This window comes from Leopardus geoffroyi, chromosome B1, assembly GCF_018350155.1.
Source record: "Leopardus geoffroyi isolate Oge1 chromosome B1, O.geoffroyi_Oge1_pat1.0, whole genome shotgun sequence".
Lineage (NCBI taxonomy): Eukaryota > Metazoa > Chordata > Mammalia > Carnivora > Felidae > Leopardus > Leopardus geoffroyi.
Window position 1 is genome coordinate 168,089,269 of NC_059327.1, and position 19,673 is coordinate 168,108,941.

A 19,673-nucleotide genomic window follows, 5' to 3' on the forward strand; every position below is an offset into this window, starting at 1 on the left:
CCCTGATCCTTTTGAGTTTTTATGGAGGGTTCATTCCATAAGCATGATTGATTCAGTCACTGGCCATTGGTATTGAATTCATTCTCCAGTCCCTCTTTCCTCCCCGGAGCCTGGGGAATGGGAAGGACTGAGAGTTCAACTCTCTGTTCACAGGTTTGGTTCCCTTGGCATCCAGGCCCCAGTCTGGGGGCCTCTCCAAAAGTCACCTTATTAACATAACAAAAGACATCTTTAGGAAATTTCAAGGGTTTTAGGAGTTTTGTAAGGAAACAGGAGTAAAGACCAAATGTATATTTCATAGGAGAAATTACAGTTTCATACCTGTCATTCATATCAGAACATAAACATGTCTCATTATCTCTTATCTTTAAATAAAAATCCTTTGAGGGGCGCCTGGGTGGCTCAGTCAGTTGGGTGTCCGACTTAAGCTGGGGTCATGATCTCACACTCCGTGGGTTTGAGCCCCGCTTAGGGCTCTGTGCTGACAGCTCAGAGCCTGGAGCCTGCTTTGGATTCTGTGTCTCCCCCTCTCTCTGCCCCTCCCCTGCTCATGCTCTGTCTCTCTCTGTCTCAAAAATAAATAAGAACATTTAAAAATTAAACAATAAATAAATAAAAATCCTTTGATTCACTATCATTTTCCAGTTATGACCAATTTCTGTAATAAAAATCTTTGAAAGAAGTGTCTATTGTCTCTCCCACCATCCATTCTCTTTCTTACAGTCCAGCCACGATTCAGTACCCTATTCATCAAGGCCACCTTTTTCAAATCAGCAATAACCTCCATATCTTGCAAAATCCAGTGGTCAATTCTAATTCATTTTATTTGGACTCTCACAGGTATTTGATTATTCTCCTCATCAATTTCCTTCTGCCCCTGTGCCAAAACACTTCTTCACTAGACTTCTGGGGGCATCTGACGTTCTTCCCCCCCCCCCCCTTTATGTCCCTGGTGGCTCCTTCTCCATCTCTTTGGGCTTTCTTCCTCTTCTGAATCTCAAATCACTTCTTTCTATATACTCACTTACTAGATGAGCTCATTTAATTGCATAGCTTTAAAACCTAATGACTCCCAAACTTCCATCTCCTCTCTAGCAGTCTCCCCTAAGCTCTTGACAGGAACCACGAATCACCCAGTTGCTCAGTCTAAAAACTAGTAGTCTGTCTTCATCACCCTGACTTTTACTTCCAACATGCAATCCACCAGAACATCCTGTTGACTCTGTAATCAAAATGTATCACTGCATGCCCTATTTCAAGCCATGATCATCTGTTACCTAACTGAAGCGATCTTCTTATTGGTCTTTAGCTTCCATACTTTCTCCCCAATAGACTTTTCTACAAACAGCAGGCTTCGTGGTCCTTTAAAAAGGTAAATCAGTTGTTTATCCCAACTCCAAGGCCCTTTTATGGCTTTACTTCATATTTACAATAAAATCCAACAGTTTTCTCATAGCGCAGAAGTTTATTATTCAAAAAGAGGTCTTCAGAACAGCAGCATTAGCATCCTTTGAAATATTGTTAGAAATTCAGAATCCCAGCCCTTGCCCCAGACCAACTGAACCAGAGTCTGTGTTTTAACAAGATCCTAGATGATTTGTATGCACCACAAGTTTGCAAAGCACTACTGGAGAGATGAAGGACTTCACTGCATGACCTGATCGTGTTTTGCCTTTCTGGCCTCATCTTCTTCCATTTTCTCCTTTGTTCCCTGGTATTATTGCCACTTCTTGGACCACCATGTTTATCCACCTCAAGATCTTTACTGTTCAGTCTACCTGCAATATTTTTCCCTCTAAATCTTCCATCTTAGTCAGGTCTCTGTTCATGTTTTACTTCCTTGGAGAGACCTTTACCGGCAATTCTTTCTGAAACAGTACACTTCCCCACTTTGCTCAGTCTATTCTATTGCCTTACACCCCTACAGTTCTTACAATTACCTGAAATTATGTTATTATTTGCTTGTTTGCTTTCTATCTCTAAACACTTTGAGGCCAGAGACCTTGTCTCCATAAACAACAGTTCCTAACAAGAATAGCAGATTAATACATATATATTGAATGAATGAATCAATCAATCAATGAATCAATGAATGAGACTGGAGTTTGGTATTTATCCTCATAGTAAAGAAGACAACCAAGTTTGTTCCAGCCGTAATAGAAATTACAGTGGCAATGGGAGTGGGGTGGGGAATAGATAATAAACAAGTAAACAAGAAATAAACAAGACAATTACAAAGTGTGAGAAAGATACTAAGGTACCTCTTTCTACAAAGAAGGCGGTACTTTAGTAAATGTTGAGCTTTTGTAGTTTATAACCAATTAATGGACCTGTTAGTGAAGTGTGGAATTCTCTCAGTTCTTACTCCTTCTATTTGAACTGAGATGGTCCTGCGGACTCTTTGTTTAAGAGACATGGAGTAAGCATGCTGTTTATTTAAATGATTTATTTATAAAATCGACCTATTGCTTAGTGGTGCATTTACATTACAGACTTCAAACTTATTTTTCAAAAGTGCTTTTACTAAAATAAGTTATAGGTAAAAATTGCTCTAAATTCAGGATGTGAGCCGACATTTTTCTAGGCATAGAAACAGTCATACACAGAAAAGGTCTGATGTTTTTACTATGACAAACTATAACCTCCTTATAAATAGCCACAAAACAAAATACTAAATATTTCATAACAGCAAGAAATAAGAATAAATTCTATTTAATAGTCCCTAATGGCAAAATTATGAAATACATGAGAATTAATGTTAAAATAAAAATATATGATTTCCATGAAAATAATTACAAAATACAAGATTCACTTTTTAAGAAGACCAGAATCTGCAGATGGATATGCTATAGCCCAGGACAAGATACTGAACTTTGTAAAAGAATGTCCCCAAAATAACTGTATAGACTTAATATAATTCCAACTAAAAGGGGCGCCTGGGTGGCGCAGTCGGTTAAGCGTCCGACTTCAGCCAGGTCACGATCTCGCGGTCCGTGAGTTCGAGCCCCCCGTCGGGCTCTGGGCTGATGGCTCAGAGCCTGGAGCCTGTTTCCGATTCTGTGTCTCCCTCTCTCTCTGCCCCTCCCCCGTTAATGCTCTGTCTCTCTCTGTCCCAAAAATAAATAAACGTTGAAAAAAAAATTAAAAAAAAAATTATAATTCCAACTAAAATTCTTAGAATATTTTTCTTGGAAGTTGGCAAAGTGATTTTAAGATTAATCTGAAAAAAAAATAAGCAAATATATAGCCATGAAGAGTTGGAAATAATCCAAAAATGTATTACAATAGGCAGTGAGTTAAATCAATTATTTTTCATCTCTATGGTTGAATGCTAGGTAACTATATAAAAATAATTTTGAAGAATTGTAACATGAGAAAATATATGTATTAAATTCTTATACTTCTGATATTAACTGAGGACTTACAATGGACTGACTTAGATGCTTGACATTATAAACTCACTTACTCTTTACAGTAATTTTAGAAGTGCTCTTATCATCAGGTCCATTTTACAGATGAAGCTACTGAGTTACCGAAAGACTAAATCACTTGCACAGGGTTATTTAACCAGCAAGCAGGATTTGAATCAGGGAAGCCTGACTCCAGAGTGCATAACCACAACACCACAACATAATATTGCCTATTACTGAGCAAAAACCCTCACTGCATCTTCATGGTCACCAACACGTCTACTATTTATTCTACTCAGATTTATACTTTCCCTTCAACCTTGGTCAACTAGACAGAACCAAAAACCTTTACCTGATGGAGAATAATAGTACAGAAGAAGAATCCAGAATGTTTGAAAGAAGTAAAACGTTAATTGCATGACTCCTGGGTCCACTTCTGAACTCTAGCAGGAATATGCTGTGCATATGCAGATCTAGTTAGCATTTAGATAGGAAAATCTCAGAAAACATAGGCCTCTTCACCCATTCCAATGAGTGAGTGTATTATATGGATTTGTATGAAATAGCAATATTTTAATTTTCTAATAAATGGTGAAATTTATTTATTTTCAGTAGAGTATATGTTACAGAATAAATGGTAAAGGGAAAGGAAGCACACTCGAGATGCACAACTAGAAATATATGTTTTTAGTTTAATGGACTCTGACAAACCTTTTCACTTTCCCTTCTCGAATGCTTTCAAATTCTTTTATCTGAGAATGTAACATTTTCCCACTTTTCTGTCTTTACTGGTTGGATAAAAGTTACAGACTATGTGCAAAGGGTAAATGGCACATTTGGAGTCAAGAAATGGCCTTCATTTTTACAGGAATGATTGGGGACATGTGCTGAAAATAAAAGTCCTGAATTACTTAGACTCAAATGCCCCAGTTCACAACAGTTTAACTAGGGCAGTGGCCTTTGCAACATTTGAGGGCAGATGTTTTCCTACTCTGCTCTGGTTCCCAGTGAAGAACATCAACTGTGAGACCACAGTGACAATCTCCTGCTCCTCTCTTCCTTAGAGCACTGCATGCTTTGTTTTGTTTTGTTTTGTTTTTAACATGATTTATTGTCAAATTGGCTAACAGAGCATTGTACGTTCCATACCATTTCTCAGCGACTCAGTCAAGGATTCGCAGCTTTTCAAATCAGTTTTCATTTCTAAATGGAAGTTTGGAATGATTTAAAAAAACAAAGTTTAAAAGCCAACCAGACTATGTCACAGGGAATCCATGATGGTGGTAACCGACTACATATTTTCAGGGAAAAAAATAGTTTTTTTCATGAATATAGGATTCATGGGCTTTTACACTGCTAATTATCCATGCAAAGTGGTAAAAATACATACAAGGACATTGATGTCAAAGAAAGAAGAATGAAGGAAAGAGGAAAGAAATATAAAAGGAAAGTAGAAAGGGAGGGAGGGAGGGAGGGAGGGAGGAAGGGAGGTAATGGGAAGGAAGGAAGGAAGAGAGGGAGGGAGGAATCCTAGATTCTGGTCCTGGTTTCTGCAGGTAAACAGCTTGCTGACTTTTTCACACGGAAAATGGAGTGAATGATGCAGAGTTTGTAAGGTCCTTGTGAGGTCTAGATAAGATGTTGCACATAAATTACCTAACCTGGTGCCAGGAACATAGTAATTAGTAAGTGGATACTTGTGCCGGCTGTAATAGATCCTCCAGGATGAGCTTTTAAGATAGACTATTTGCTTTTCCATTAAATCATGAATAAAATTATGAGTAAAGGAAGATGACCTTAACTGATATACATACTTAGTGGAAAACAATTGTTTTGAAATAGTAATGCAGTTGATGAGGGGATCATGTCAAGGCTAACTAAAGTTTTTTTTGAAGTGTTACTAGAAATATTAACACAATTTTATGAATTCGAAATTAAGGTCTTTGTTGAAGTAGAATTATTTGTCTACCAAGCAGCTAAACCTCTTTCTTATATTCAAAGTATCCCCCCACCCACCGCCATCTGCCAAAGCAGGCAGTTCTAGCCTCTCTCTCTCATTCCTGGCAGCTAGTGGCAAGTGAGCCAGGATCAGCCAGTTAGATCGTGTTGTTTAGCACTTGGACTCCTGATAAACTGGTGCAAAAGCAGGGGGACAATTAAGGAGTGCTAAAGAACAGCAGGCAAAGGCAGAGCAGGCAGAGGGCCTTCTTGCTGACCTCGTGACCTCATGCAAGGTGTGCACAGCCTCGGTTGCTGCCCAAAACAAGGTGCAGTGAGCTCACTGCCTAAATAGGCCCTGCAATCTGTCTCGCTCTTTAAAATATGGAATCTATGGAATTTATCCCTATTTAATAAAAAGTGAGGGCCACGTAGATCAGTGGCCATCATGAACTCCCCTCCAAGGGTCATCTGTGGAACAGACGAAAATGAGAGAGAAGCCAGTACAAGTACAAGCAAGATTGTTCTTTTGTCAAAAGTGTATTAGAGGAACTTTTACAGAATCTTTCCACATTTCTTGGATTCTCGCAGAATTTGATTATTTGTAGAGGCCCCAAAATGCTGTTTAGTGGTTTTATGTTTGATATTCTTCATTTTCCCAGAAGAACACTGGGAATCTCTACTACTGTGGAGAGTCCAAAAAATATATAGAATGTGCAATGATATTTTTATTCCTAGCATTATTTCTGTAAACACTGACCACAAAAGCATTTATTTTATATCTACTTGGATATGACCCTTGGTTTGTCCCTCTGCAAGGAACCACAGAGGCTGGTGTAATACTCTGCACATCTGTAACTTATATTTACCTTATTTATCTGCTCTGAGTCATGAGTGCTATTAAGAAACAATGCTTGGGGAGCCTAGGTGGCTCAGTCGGTTAAGCGGCCGACTTCAGCTCAGGTCATGATCTCACGGTCCGTGAGTTCAAGCCCCGCATCGGGCTCTGTGCTGACAGCTCAGAGCCCGGAGCCTGTTTCAGATTCTGTGTCTCCTTCTCTCTCTGACCGTCCCCCGTTCATGCTCTGTCTCTCCCTGTCTCAAAAATAAATAAACGTTAAAAAAAATTTAAAAAAAAAGAAACAATGCTTAATTAAAATGATAAATCAGAAATATAAATAATTCCTCCCTGGTCTGAATTAATGCTTACTTATCTTATTAGAAATGCCACTTCCAGGAAGATTTCCCAAATTAAATTCCTTGCAGCATACACTATTCCATAAGTCTTTTCTCATGTATGAACTTTGATAAAATGGCTCCCTTCAATAGCCATTAGTATTTACTTAAACATTTTATTTTCATAAATTGTCTTAAAATAATGAAAAATTCTATGTGCTGATCTTTGCTCTCAACCACAGTTTAAACTAACCTTGAGGAGATTCTTTTTGAGCAGAATAAAGTAATCCAGAATACTTTAACATTGTCACCAGAAACATCCTGGATCATGTGCACAGCTGCACAGAACTTCAGAGCCAGCAGTCCTGGGGTGGTGAACCATCTTCTCCCTTAAGTGACCTACATCCGCCAACACCAGGTCTCCATTGCAACTCGCATCTCTAGGACTGGGTCAGTAGAGGTGTTTGTTTGTTTATTTTCCAGATTCTTCCACTCTGGCTTTCTACTTTTTTTCCTTCCCTGGGTAGAAGAGGGAACAATATTATGTATGTATACAGTAGACTGGAAGTATCTGGAAGAACTAATATATGGTGAGCATCTATCATATTTCAGTGTTTTATATCTGAAGTATATGTTTATGTATCATCGGAAAAAGCAATGAGACTTTATGCTAATAAAAAAATATAAAGTAAGAGAATCCAAGCCATTTTTATATGTTTCCATGGCATCCTGTATCTACTCCTGTTGTAGGTATTAAAGATGCATGTTTATTTGTCTATATCTTCAGTGGAGTTAAATGTCTTGAAGATACTGATTGCATTGCTTTGTTAGGGTTGCTATCATGAAGTTGCACAGACAGGGTGTCTGAAGTCCAAGATTAAGGTGTTAGCAGGTTTGGTTTCTTCTGAGACCTCTCTGGTTGCTTTTCAGGCGGCTGCCTTCTCCTCATATTCTCACATATTCTTTCCTTGGTCTGTTTTCTATGTTTTAACGTTCACTTCTTTAAAGGACACTAATCATACTGGATTAAGGCCCACCCATGTGACCTCATTTTACCTTAAAGGCCCTATCCACAACTACATTCATATTCTGAAGTTCTGCATTTTAACACTTCAGCATATAAATTGGGGAGAGGGGAGCACAGTTCAGTCTACAACACTCTCCATGTCTAATCATTTTTATATCCTTGTATCATTTTTTATGCCAGAAAGGTAGTGCTTGTTTCTATCATACCATCTTCTCATCCAAGTAATTTTCTAATCTTCTCCTCAACCTGCTAAGAACAACTATTTTTCTATACTCCCTATAACACACCCCTTCCCCATCATCACCTCCCCCTTTTATAGGATCTTTAAGGAAATATGGCCACTGCCAACAGTTCCTTCCCTCTCTGTACACATGTGTTACTTCACGTCTTGAATTTGGGCTACTTGTGACTTACGGTGGAAATGACCATCATGGTTCTGAGCCCAAACTTTAGGAGGACTAGCTGCTTCTGCTTTCTGGCTCTTGAAACCTTGAGCCACTGTTCAAGAAGTCCAGGCTGCTCTGTTGGCATAAGACACTACACAGAAGAGCACTGAAGTCCCGAAATGGTAGTGATGAAGATGTCTTGGACATATAGCTCTAACCTTGAGAATATGCTGATAAGAGCTCAAGCTAAAAGCACTGTCTCTGCCTGACCACTGTCTTTTGAGGCCATAACTGCCTTTGTGTATGTTTGATTCACTGAAGCCCCTGCCCCCATTTGACCACTTTGAAAATGGATGGATTACCATTACCTTGGAGAATTACTTCACACGAGCCCAGTACACAGAGGAGGCAATAAAGGCAATCTTGCCTTCTGTCCCTACCCAAGAAGTTAACTGACTCTGTCCAAAGGGAACTCCAAGCCTCTAAACAATTTAATAAAATTAATGTATTTTTAGGACAAACTCTTGCACTTTTAACATAAAACCAATTTCACATAATTTGAAATCTATTCACTGGAGCAACCATCCACAGAATGGTTCTCAAATATCCTTGAACCTGAAATGCCTGTTAAGGTACAATTGGTTCTGTCAACATTCCCTGCACAATTTTAATGAGAAAAAAAATTAAAAGCACACTTCTCTGTACGGCCAGTCATTAATCACTGCAATGATAGCTGGGAAGTAAATTAACTGATAGTATAACCTCTTCCCCTTCAGAAGCTAAGTAATCATAAAGGTACCGCAGGAAAATTGGTTACATCTGAACAAATCTTTTAAGAAGTGATGATAATTAAAAATGTTAAAATCAAACTTGTTTTTTTTTGTTGTTGTTTTGTGGGTTTTTTAGTTAAAAACAGAACTCTGAGGACTTCAAATATGGAGGCAGCACTGCAATTCTTGTCTTTTTCCCACTGTCATGTCCTGCATGCTTCTCAGGCCATGCTTTTACCCTCTTTCTTGTCACCCTATCCTCCAGGGGACCCTTTTGTATCCACTGAGGACTTAGGATCCTTACTGTGTCCTGCTCTTTTCTCAAGGGACCTACATACCCACGTAAATGGTGTATCCTGGACTCCAGGCTCTGAGGTCCTGGATCACTGCCCTAGCCTTTATTTCTCTTCTGTCAAGTGTGTCACTATTACAGCCACACTTTGGACTTTGCTGTCACCAGAATTGTTCCGTCTCAAAAGAAAAATTTCATTAGTGTCATCTGTTCTTCAATTCTTTCCTTTTGTATTTCAGTATGCTTTTCCCATCCTGAGATACTTCACTCTGGTTACTATTCAGGCCAGATATCAGTGTCTTATCCTCAGCTCCCTAAGTCCTCTGCACCTTCTGCCAACTTGCTTTGCTCAGCTGCATACAACCTTGGTTCCACACCAACTCTTGGTTTCCTAATTTCTTACTTGGTCTTGTGGGAGCAGCTAGAAAACTGGAGAATCCCGCAACTACATTGATTAGTTTGGTTTCAAGTTTATAAACTAAAATATCAAATGGGTTCTCAAAGCTACTCAATTTTTATAAGTGTAAAACATGTTTATTACACAACTTATGAAAATAAACCAAAAGCAAACTGTGGAGAGAAAATCAACCTATAATATCGCACAGAAAAACTGCCATTAAGATTTTGGTGCCTTTCTTCCCAACCTTATTTCTATGTACATAAAAGACAAATAGTACATATTATTATCACAAAATGCCCATAAAATGCATTTAGTCTATGGCATGGAACTTATTTCCAATGTCTAACTTTTAATGATATCATAATATCCTGCTTTTTAGACATGTTACAATTTATTTTTAGTTTTCCCTTACTGGTGGATAGTTAGACTGCTAGTGACCAGCAACTCAAAGTTTTTCTCTAGAATGAATTCCTAAAAAAAAGAACCTACGAGCTAAAGAAAATAGCAGTTTTGATGTTCTTAATGTACTTTGACAAATTGTCTTTGAGAACATTGAGAACAGTAGATACCAATAACGGTGGAAGTAACAACTATTGTCCTACATTTGGGACACTGAGTCACATACATAAAAGTAGCACTGAGAGCATCTAAAAGGCTTTGTTAAATTAAGTGACCAAAATTTATGTGTATTTCTTTGACTATTAGTAAGATCCAACTTTTTACTTTATAAATTTCTTGGTATCAATGAATTACCTGTTCCCATTTTCTAGACAATCATTTGGACTATTCCTGGCCATCTCACCTTATCCTTCCTTTTAGTCTCTCTCAATAGTCATTGTTGTTGTCCAATAGTCACCCACTCCAACTCCACACCTTCCCAATGTTGCTTTTAAATTATATTGAGTTCACCTGCAAAAATATTCCTTCCACTTTGCCCCCACACTCTGTCTCATGTACCGTGTAGATTTGTTTACTGACAACTCAGGACCATATTCCCCTTTGTGTGTGTTACTTTGCATCCCATGGGCTAGAAACCTTGGAATTACATTTACTGAAATTCCCCAAGAGTATTCCAGGTAAGATTCCAATAAGTCTTTCATGCAAGATGTAGCAGGCTGAAAAGAAGCAGAAAGCATCATTTATCCTAGGCAGTGGTAGGCAAACATGAGCTTTGGCAGAAGACAAATACAGATGCCCCCCAACTTAGGATGATTTGACTTACAACTTTTTGACTTTAGGAAAGTGTGAAAGTGATACACATTCAGTAGACACTGTACTTCAAGTTTTGAATTTTGATCTTCCCAGGCCAGCAATATGTCTGCAGTACAATACTCTCTGATGTTGGGCAGTTGCAGCAAGATGCAGCTCCCAGTCAGCCTGTGATCGTGAGGATAAACAACTATATGCTTATAACCTTCTGTTATAACTATTCTGGTTTTCACTTTCACTACAATGTTCAATAAATCATGTGAGATATTCAACACTAATATAAAATAGGCTTTGTGTTTCACGATTTTACCCAACTGTAGGCTAATACAAGTGTTCCGAGTACATGTAAGGTAGGCTAGGCTAAGCTAAGATGGCAGATGGGTTAGGTATGTGCAATGCATTTTCAACTTAGGATATTTTCATCTTATGAAGGGTTTATCTGGACAAAACTCCGTCATAAGTTGAGGAAGATCTGCATGAGGTTTTCCCACCTTCGGGGTACTCTCTCATCGGTCATCCAATTTGATGCTATGGGCAGTAAAGGTTATTACTGGCATTTCCCCACAATCCCCATATAAATCAAACTCTCGAATTCTAGAGGCTTTCCTGTTAGGTATCCAGCTCCAGACCAAAATCCTATGTGATTATGCAGTCTGGACCCCAGGCAATTACAAGGCTTTGCCAAGCAGGCCTCTGAGCGGGAAGCTGCCCTCATCATACCAGGCTTGCTGCATAGCCAGGGCATTGAAGTTCATTGGAGGGAATGATAGTCAAGAAGTCAGGCTCCTCTGGGCCAGCCAATGTTCATATACATATTGCAAACGCTGTTATCAGGAGGTGTAGGGTGTCTCTGCACTTCCCAGACTTTTCCGCTGCTAGCTCTTCCCTAAGTCCTGCTTGCCAGCTAACGGGTCCATATAAAAGGTAAAGCTTTTTGTTCAGAACTCCTCAGTAGTGCCATCCTTATCACATCCACCTGACCCCTGCCCAGTGCCAGTCCTGGAGGAAAAATAGAACGCTGGGAAGCCAGTGTCTCCTTTTGTTTCTGGCTTGCACTTCTGGTAACAAATGAATAAAGGCTTGACTAATTTTTCAGTTTGACTTGTTGCCATAATTGATCATATCACACCTGATCACTGGACCCCCACATCTTTGCTCTCCTGGTCCTAACACCCTGTGTTAAATCCCTTCCAACATCAAACACCTGGGGTTTCTTCTTTTGTTCTGACAGAATCCTTACTGATACATGTAACCAGTTTTCTTCTTTCTCTCCTGCTTTCCAGGAAGAAATGTTACATTTCCTGCTCAGGGTTAATAGTTCCCTTTCTCAGTCATTTATTAACTTTATCATTTAATCATATTTATTATGCATCCGGTACTGTGTTATTATCCCTGGCACTGTGTTAGTTCCTAAAAATATAAGATGAAGACAGTCTACACCCTCAAGGAGTTCATTGTCTTAACTCTATGACGCAAATGGACAGATGATTGCAATTCAAAAGTAATCACAGGGTACTATAGGGAAGTGTAGTCAATAGTTATGTAGTCAATAGTTATGTATTCACACAGCAGGTGATATCTTGGGTCAGAAAAAATCATATAATAAAAATTTGTTGAATAATGCTGAATAGAAATCGGGGTTTGTAAGAGAGTATGAGGCTGAGGAAAATAGGAAGGGGGAAAGACACCATGGCCAGAGGACAAGGGAGATCTTTATCTAAGAAAAAGAAAAGAGAAACACTGTGTGTGTAGAAAACTACAAGTAGCCATGTGTTGTTTGATCATAAAGTGTGAAGGAGGGAGGGGAGGAGATGACCTTGGAAATCAGGTGGTGGTCAGCAAATATAATGATTGTATTCACTTTAAGGAGGACTTTGTGCTTCATCTTGAAGTGAATCAGGAGTTACTGAAGAATTCTATGAAGAGAAGTTGTCAACTAAAAAATGAGTTCCTTGAGGAGTTTTATGCACCCGTCACAATTAAAATCATTCTGTAACATGGTCTAAAACCTTTCAAATTCTTGGAGGCTTCTTGGCAGCTTCCTATGAAGAAGCAGAGGCATATGTAAGCATGTAAGCCAAGACATGTATAGAGTACATAGCCAAAGACCTTGCTTTCAGATTCATTGGTAACCAAATAAATAAACTAAAATTGCAATTCTATGCTATATTCACTCCTAAAATTAGCAAAGATAAAAATGAATGTTAATACTTATGAAGGTGTGGTAATGTAGAAGTTCAACTGTAGTAGTCTAAATTATTACACATTTTTCTGGAACTCAGTTTGACAACATTTGCCAAAAGCCTAAAAATGACCGTATGTTTTGACTCAGTAATTCCACTCTTGTGGATAATAATTGCAGACAAGAATTATTTTAACACTGGAAAACAAAATGGCAACAACTTATTATGCTGTGAAGAATAAGTGAGATAATGCTTGTAAAACACCTGTAACACTTCCAGAATATAGAGGAGTTCAGTAAATATTAGGAATCAGTCTTATTTTGCACCTTGATTTAAAAGATGCTTAGGCAATAAATAGATGAGTGAGCAAACCACAGTATGTGTTGACTTCCCACTATGTGCCAGGCCCTATGCTTATTGCTGAACATACAGTTGTGAATATTGTGGCCCTGGTTCTTACATACACACATATACACATACATAAAGAAATGAACATGGTACAGTAAGAGAAAAATAGGAGATTAAATTTAGAGAGGCAAAGTCAGGACAGTACTTGCAGATCAAGTGAGCCTTAACTGAGGACCTTATTATGGTCTGAACAGTTCCCCCACCCCCCACCGATTCATATGTTGAAGGTCTAAGCCCTAATGTGACTGTATTTGGAGACAGCGCCTTTAAGGAGGTAATTAAAGTTAAATGAGGTCATAAACGTGGGGCCCTAATGCCATAGGACTTCTGCCCTTATAAAAAGAGGAAGAGGCATCATTCTCTGTGTGTACACAGAGAAAAGGCCATGTGGTGACACATCAAGAAGAAGCCATCTTCAAGATGAGAGTGGTGTCACCAGAAACTAACTCTGCTGTTAACCTCAGTCTTGGACTTATAGCCTCCAGAAATGTGAGTAAATTAATTTCTGTTGTTTAAATCTTTTGTTATGGCAGCCTGAGCAAACTAACACAAATCTGAAGGATGGGAGGATATGGCCATGTGCAAGGTAAGGGGACAAGCATTTCCAGGAAGAGGGAACCATAGACACAAAACTCAGGAGGCTGAAAAGAGCTTGATGTGCTTGGACAACCAGAGGAAGAACAGTGTGACTGGGGTCCTATGGATCTGTTGTGAACATTGCTTTTTTTTTTAAGTTTATTTTTATTTATTTTGAGAGAGATAGAGAGCAAGCAGGGGTAGGGGAAGAGAGAGAGAGAGAAGACAGAGTCCCAAGCAGGCTCCGTACTGTCAGCACAAATCCCAATGTGGGGCTCAAACTCACTAACAGTGAGACCATGACTTGAGCCGAAGTCAAAGTCAAATGCTTAAGCGACTGAGCTCAACCCAGACACGCCTCTCCATCATGAATATTTCTGAGATATCATTGTGAAATGAGGCTGACATGACATGATGACTAGTTATGGAAATCACAAATGGATTTGGGGTCTGGTAGACCTGAGTTCCCGTTCTAAGGAGTAAAATGTGATTGATGTCGGAGAAGAGACTGAAGTTCCACATGCTGGCAGTGCCTGGGGCACTAGTTACCACTGGGTATGTTCAACCTTTGCATGTGACAAGATGTCAAAACCAAAACAGAGAGCAATGAAGACTACCAACAGGGATCAAATAGACATGCAAGATGCTAGCTAATGTCAGGCACATTTAAGAACCTAGGTCTCCTATATCCATTTCAAGTGTTTTAAAACAACCCCATTAAATGAAATATTTCTCACCCCAAATTGATATGTCATAATTGGACAATGTCACCAATCCTAGATTTCTAGAAAAGCAGTCTCCATGGTATCTGAATAATTTTAAGGAACATAGAAACTGCAAGCTAAATGCATTAACTGTTAATGCTCTCGGCAAATGTATTTGTATCTATAATCTTAATAGTACTGACCAGGCACTGTTTGAAGGTATAGGGTGTGCAGGTCCTGGATCTGCTGCATATGTTGTTTATTCACATTGCACTATAATCTCCAAAAAATCACTTGCATAATTGTAGTAATAATAATATAATGTATATTTATTGACTACTTATGATATACCTAATAGGTGGCTAAATGTTTTATAAAACATATTTTGTCCATAAGGTAGGCATTTTTAGGTCCAACACATGAAGAAAGTAAGGGAATATGTGGATAAATTCCTCAACGTTATCCAGCTAAAAAAATAAAGTTGCTGAAAATGAACTGGCCTGCTGATAAATGCTTAGCAATTGGGTCTCTGCTAAAACAGGGAATCATTGATCGGTAGCATTTGTGAATTTCTGTGGTGTTAATGCACTCACCATGGTTGAGTTCAAGCTACAAGGTGATACCACTGAGTTGGGAACAGACACACGGTAGCACATCATTATACAGCACGACCACCATATCCATCCATTCTCACAAGCCTGGGTAAGCCAATTCCAGGACACCTCTGTCCAATAGAAGTGTGACTTCTAAGAGTTTGTACACGTAAAAACCCTGCTCTATTTTCTCTCTTTGACACTGGGCTTTAAAGGTAGTACAGTAGGCACAACGGGACAGGTATTGGTAAGAGACTGGTTTATGATTATTCTGCTTTTTTTCATGTTCCATCTCTTCAACTTTACAGCAAGAAGTATATAAGTTTCTTTCTCACCGGTTGGTAGTCAAAAATTGGATCCAACTGGAAAGACATTGGCTTCCTTTGGGAATTCCCAGGACTTCAGAGAGTAGATTGGGAAATGGACCAAAAAAGGTCAATAATCATATATTTAGAAATGTATGGGGTCTAGAACACTAATTTTTTAGAGAGTATGTAGGTAAAACAGGTACTTGCTCACCCAACACTTATTGCCAATCTTCTCCCTGAATGCAGAGCCTGAATTTCACCTTTCCCCGTATACTTTGGTACATCTTTGTGGGTCAAGCCAATAATCAAGTCCCATAACTTTTGCTCATGATGGATTTTGGTTTGGGCACATCACACATTTATGCTCAATGGGATATGAAAGGATGTCTGTGAACCTCTGAAAAGACTTCCTAAGTCTTTAAATGCAAAGACAAAAAAAACATAGTCGCTTTTTCCACTTCCCTTTAAAGGCATAGGGGTATTTGATGCCAGGAGATACAGTTGTGTTACAATAGTGAGGCAGGCTGACTAGCTGATTATGACTGAGTGGGAAGATGGCAAAAACCTGATTATTGCTGCGAAAATAATAACCCTGGAGGGGCACCTGGGTGGCTTAGTCGGTTAAGCATCCAACCATGATTTCAGTTAAGGTCATGATCTCACAGTTTGTAAGTTGGAGCCCTTGTGTAGGGCTCTGCACTGACAGCCTGAAGCCCCCTTGGGATTTTCTCTCTCTCTTCTTTCTCTGCCCCTCCCCCACTCTCACTATCTCAAAATAAATAAATAAACATTTTAAAACAGAAAAAAGAAAATAATAACCCTGGAGTTTCCCTTCCTCAGGGCTTCCTGCTCTGTGAACTAATAAAAATCCTTATTTGTCATTTGAATGGATCTTCCGTTTCTTGTACCCTTAAATCTAGCCCTGTACTATCTTTCCATCCCATTTTTTTCAGTCTCTTTCCTCTGGATTATTTGTTAGATCCTATATTAAATTTTCATAATGGAGTACTTGGCTGAAATTTGACCAAAGATTTGTGAAACTTGGAACAAACTAAGAAAAGAAAAAGTTTACATGAAGTTTAATAGTTTATTTAATAAAAACTAAAAAATAAAAGCCACAAATAATTTTCACCTCTCAAGAGCTGGAGGCATCAAAAATCTTTTAAAATAAATTATCCTTAATTTAAAGAAAGTAAATAAATGGTATGAGTATTTTATTTACATAATGTAAAGGCAGTAGCCACCTTTATTCTTGGGATAAACTAAAGAAACAAGTCATTTGTATGTAGCTCTTTTAAACTGAAAATTCTTTCTGCAACATAAATTGTTATTTTGGATGAATTAATACTGTGCCTACATAGATTAGTTTGTTTGCTTGTTTTGGCTTAATTTGGAAGTGGGAGGATTATCTCTTTATTTTTTTTTTCCCTCTGTGAGTGTTGGATGCGCTTGCATTTAAAGTTTTGCATGCTCTTATGGAGATGTGTGTGTGTGTGTGTGTGTGTGTGTGTGTGTGTGATAACCAGGTACTTATAAATATATAAGTTATGATGTAGAGAAGTACTGGAGGACCATGTGAGCCTGAACTTCACCTCATTCTGAAGGAGGGTATATAAAAAATTTGTCTGACAAGACAACTTGCCTAGAATTTTCTCAAATGCCAATATCCAGAAGGACACACATACACACATAAAGGATGAGGATCTGTCTTAGATTAATGGAGAAAAATGAGACATGACTGTTAAATGCAATGTGGGATCACCAATTACATTTTTAAAATCCATGCAGACCACTCTTGAGACAATTGGCAACATTGAATACAGACTGTCAAATTTCCCAAATGCAGTAAGTACATTGTGATTTTGTCAGGAAATGCCTTTGTTCTTAGGAGGTATATCCCAAATGTTTAGAGATGAAGTGTTGTTTACTGCCTGCCATCAATTTTCAAATGGTTAAAGAAAAAAAATTATATAGAGATAAAAAAGAGTTGGCAAAATGTTAACAGCTATATCTAGATACAGGGTATATTGATCATCGTACTATTTTCTAGCAATTTTTTTTGTAAGGTTTGAAGTTTTTTAATTTAAAAAATTGGATAAAATATACATATAATAAAGGGACTTGAGTTTGTGGTCACTCAACCTGGATTAACTGCTGATATTTTATACATGGTGAATAACAGCGGATATTTAACTGTGGGGAATAAGCTTAGGAATCCCCCAGGCTCACACCAGTGGGTTAACAAGGCATATAGAAGTACAAAGCCATAGGATGCTCACACAAGTTTGGATTAACAAACAGAGTTTGGGTAAACAAGATTAGGTGAATAAGGATAGAGAAGGGGGGCTTAGGCCCCAGAATAGAGTCAAGAGGGGCCGGCATCCCCAGAATAAAATAGGGAGGTACAAAGTCACCCAAAGTAGGGAGGGGCAAAGGTCCCAGTATAGAATATAGGTATATGAAATAAACAAGATTAGATATTCAGGACGGAAGTGCCCTCCAATTTAGTAATATACCAGAAAGCTGCTTTCACAGGAAGAAAGGACCAAGTTAGGTAAACAAGTAAATTGGGCTATGAACTGCTGCTCTGCGATGCAAGGCGAAGATGCCCAGAGCTGAGATGATTAACAAAAGAAAGGTGCCTTGTTAACTCTGAGGTCACGTGTCCTACCTGTCTCATCTCCTAGGCTAGCTAAGATAAACAGAGGTGGTGCCTTATGTCTGCTGTAAACATCCTTCTGCCTGACCACCTGGCTCTAGGATTTTATTTTGTATTAACCCAAACCCCTAACCCCAAATATCTTCAAGAACCCCTTTCCCTCACATCCACAAGTTAATGTTCACAGATTCATTGTCTCTTTGTGCATGTCCATCACCATGTTTGTAAGCCTTCTGATCTAAATAAAAACAGGGCAAGGAGCCTTATTCGGGGCTCTTGTCTTTTCCTGGATATTAGCCATCTCTCGCTTTTCATCTTGCATCCCACTCTCTTGCTAGACAAGAGAGAACTTTAGACTTAGAGTCTGCAACATTGAACCACCGTGGTTTGAAGTGATTATCTAGTTGTGAATACAGAGGAAGGACACATTATTTATGATTCTAGGGATGGTATTTTCTCTGAACAGAGCAAATAGTTCCTCTGTAAGTTTTCCTGGAAAGAAGTGTAAGACAGGAGAAGAAACGAGAACTTGGAAGACAGACCATCCAGTGGGAAGGATGAATATGGGAGGTAGGATCTGACATTTTACAAAAGGTGCTACTATAAGCAGGTTTTCGTGGGGTGAGATTACACTGGCTCCTGCCACAAGGAATCACCCTTCAGCCAAGCCTGGAAGTGCTGTGTGAACTGTGAGCTTATGGGTCTGAAAGGCTCATGCAAAGCCAGACTGAGCTCTGCTATGGAAATATATGGGTAGACCCTTCACACCTCACCCAAGCCAAGTGGTGATCGTAGTAGTGCCTGAGGAAGATCATGTGCTCTCAGGAAGGACGCTGGAGGCGTGATTTGTGATTTGGCCATTAATGGCAATATGATTTTAATAGTAGTGTTAGTCTTGGTTTATATCTAATGTTTTTATTTAAGCAAGTGTCCTATCTCCCCTACTAGAGTATAAGGTTCTTTAGGATAGCAATCACCATTTATTTTTCTTCTTATCTCTTACTGCTATTGTTTATTATGGTATAGCAGCTATACATTGACAGTTGATCTCCTTGACCAAACTTTAGATAGGATCCTCTGAAACATCTTCTCAACTAGGTCCTGGCCTTTGGGCTTCTCTGTTCCTCTTTGCATCACCAAGTTTTAGCAGAAATCCTGCTAAGTCAGTTTATCCAGAACTCACATCTTCCATACCTGATCACCTTGAATATCTAATCATATTCCTTACCCCCCTCAACTCCTCAGGTAATATATGATCACCCTGGTCTGCCTTCAGCAAGAATCCCATCAGGTTGTTTAGCCAGAATCCCTCTTTAGCCCTGACTTTTCTCTTAGTAATTTTCCATCCACTGACTACCACCCTGATCCTTGACTATAAATGCCTATTTGTTCTTGTTGTGTTTGGAATTAAGCCCCTTTCTATAGTGAGGTGTCTTTTCCCCTATTGCAGTAGTTCCTGAATAAAATATATTACCACCTTAACTACTTTCAGGCTCTGTTTTTTCTTGTTCAATGAGCACTGGTGATGAATGGAAGTGTTGAATCACTATATTGTACACCTGAAACTAATATTACTCTGTATGTTAACTAACTTGAATTTAAAGAAAAACTTCTAAAAAGTATTAAATAGGGGC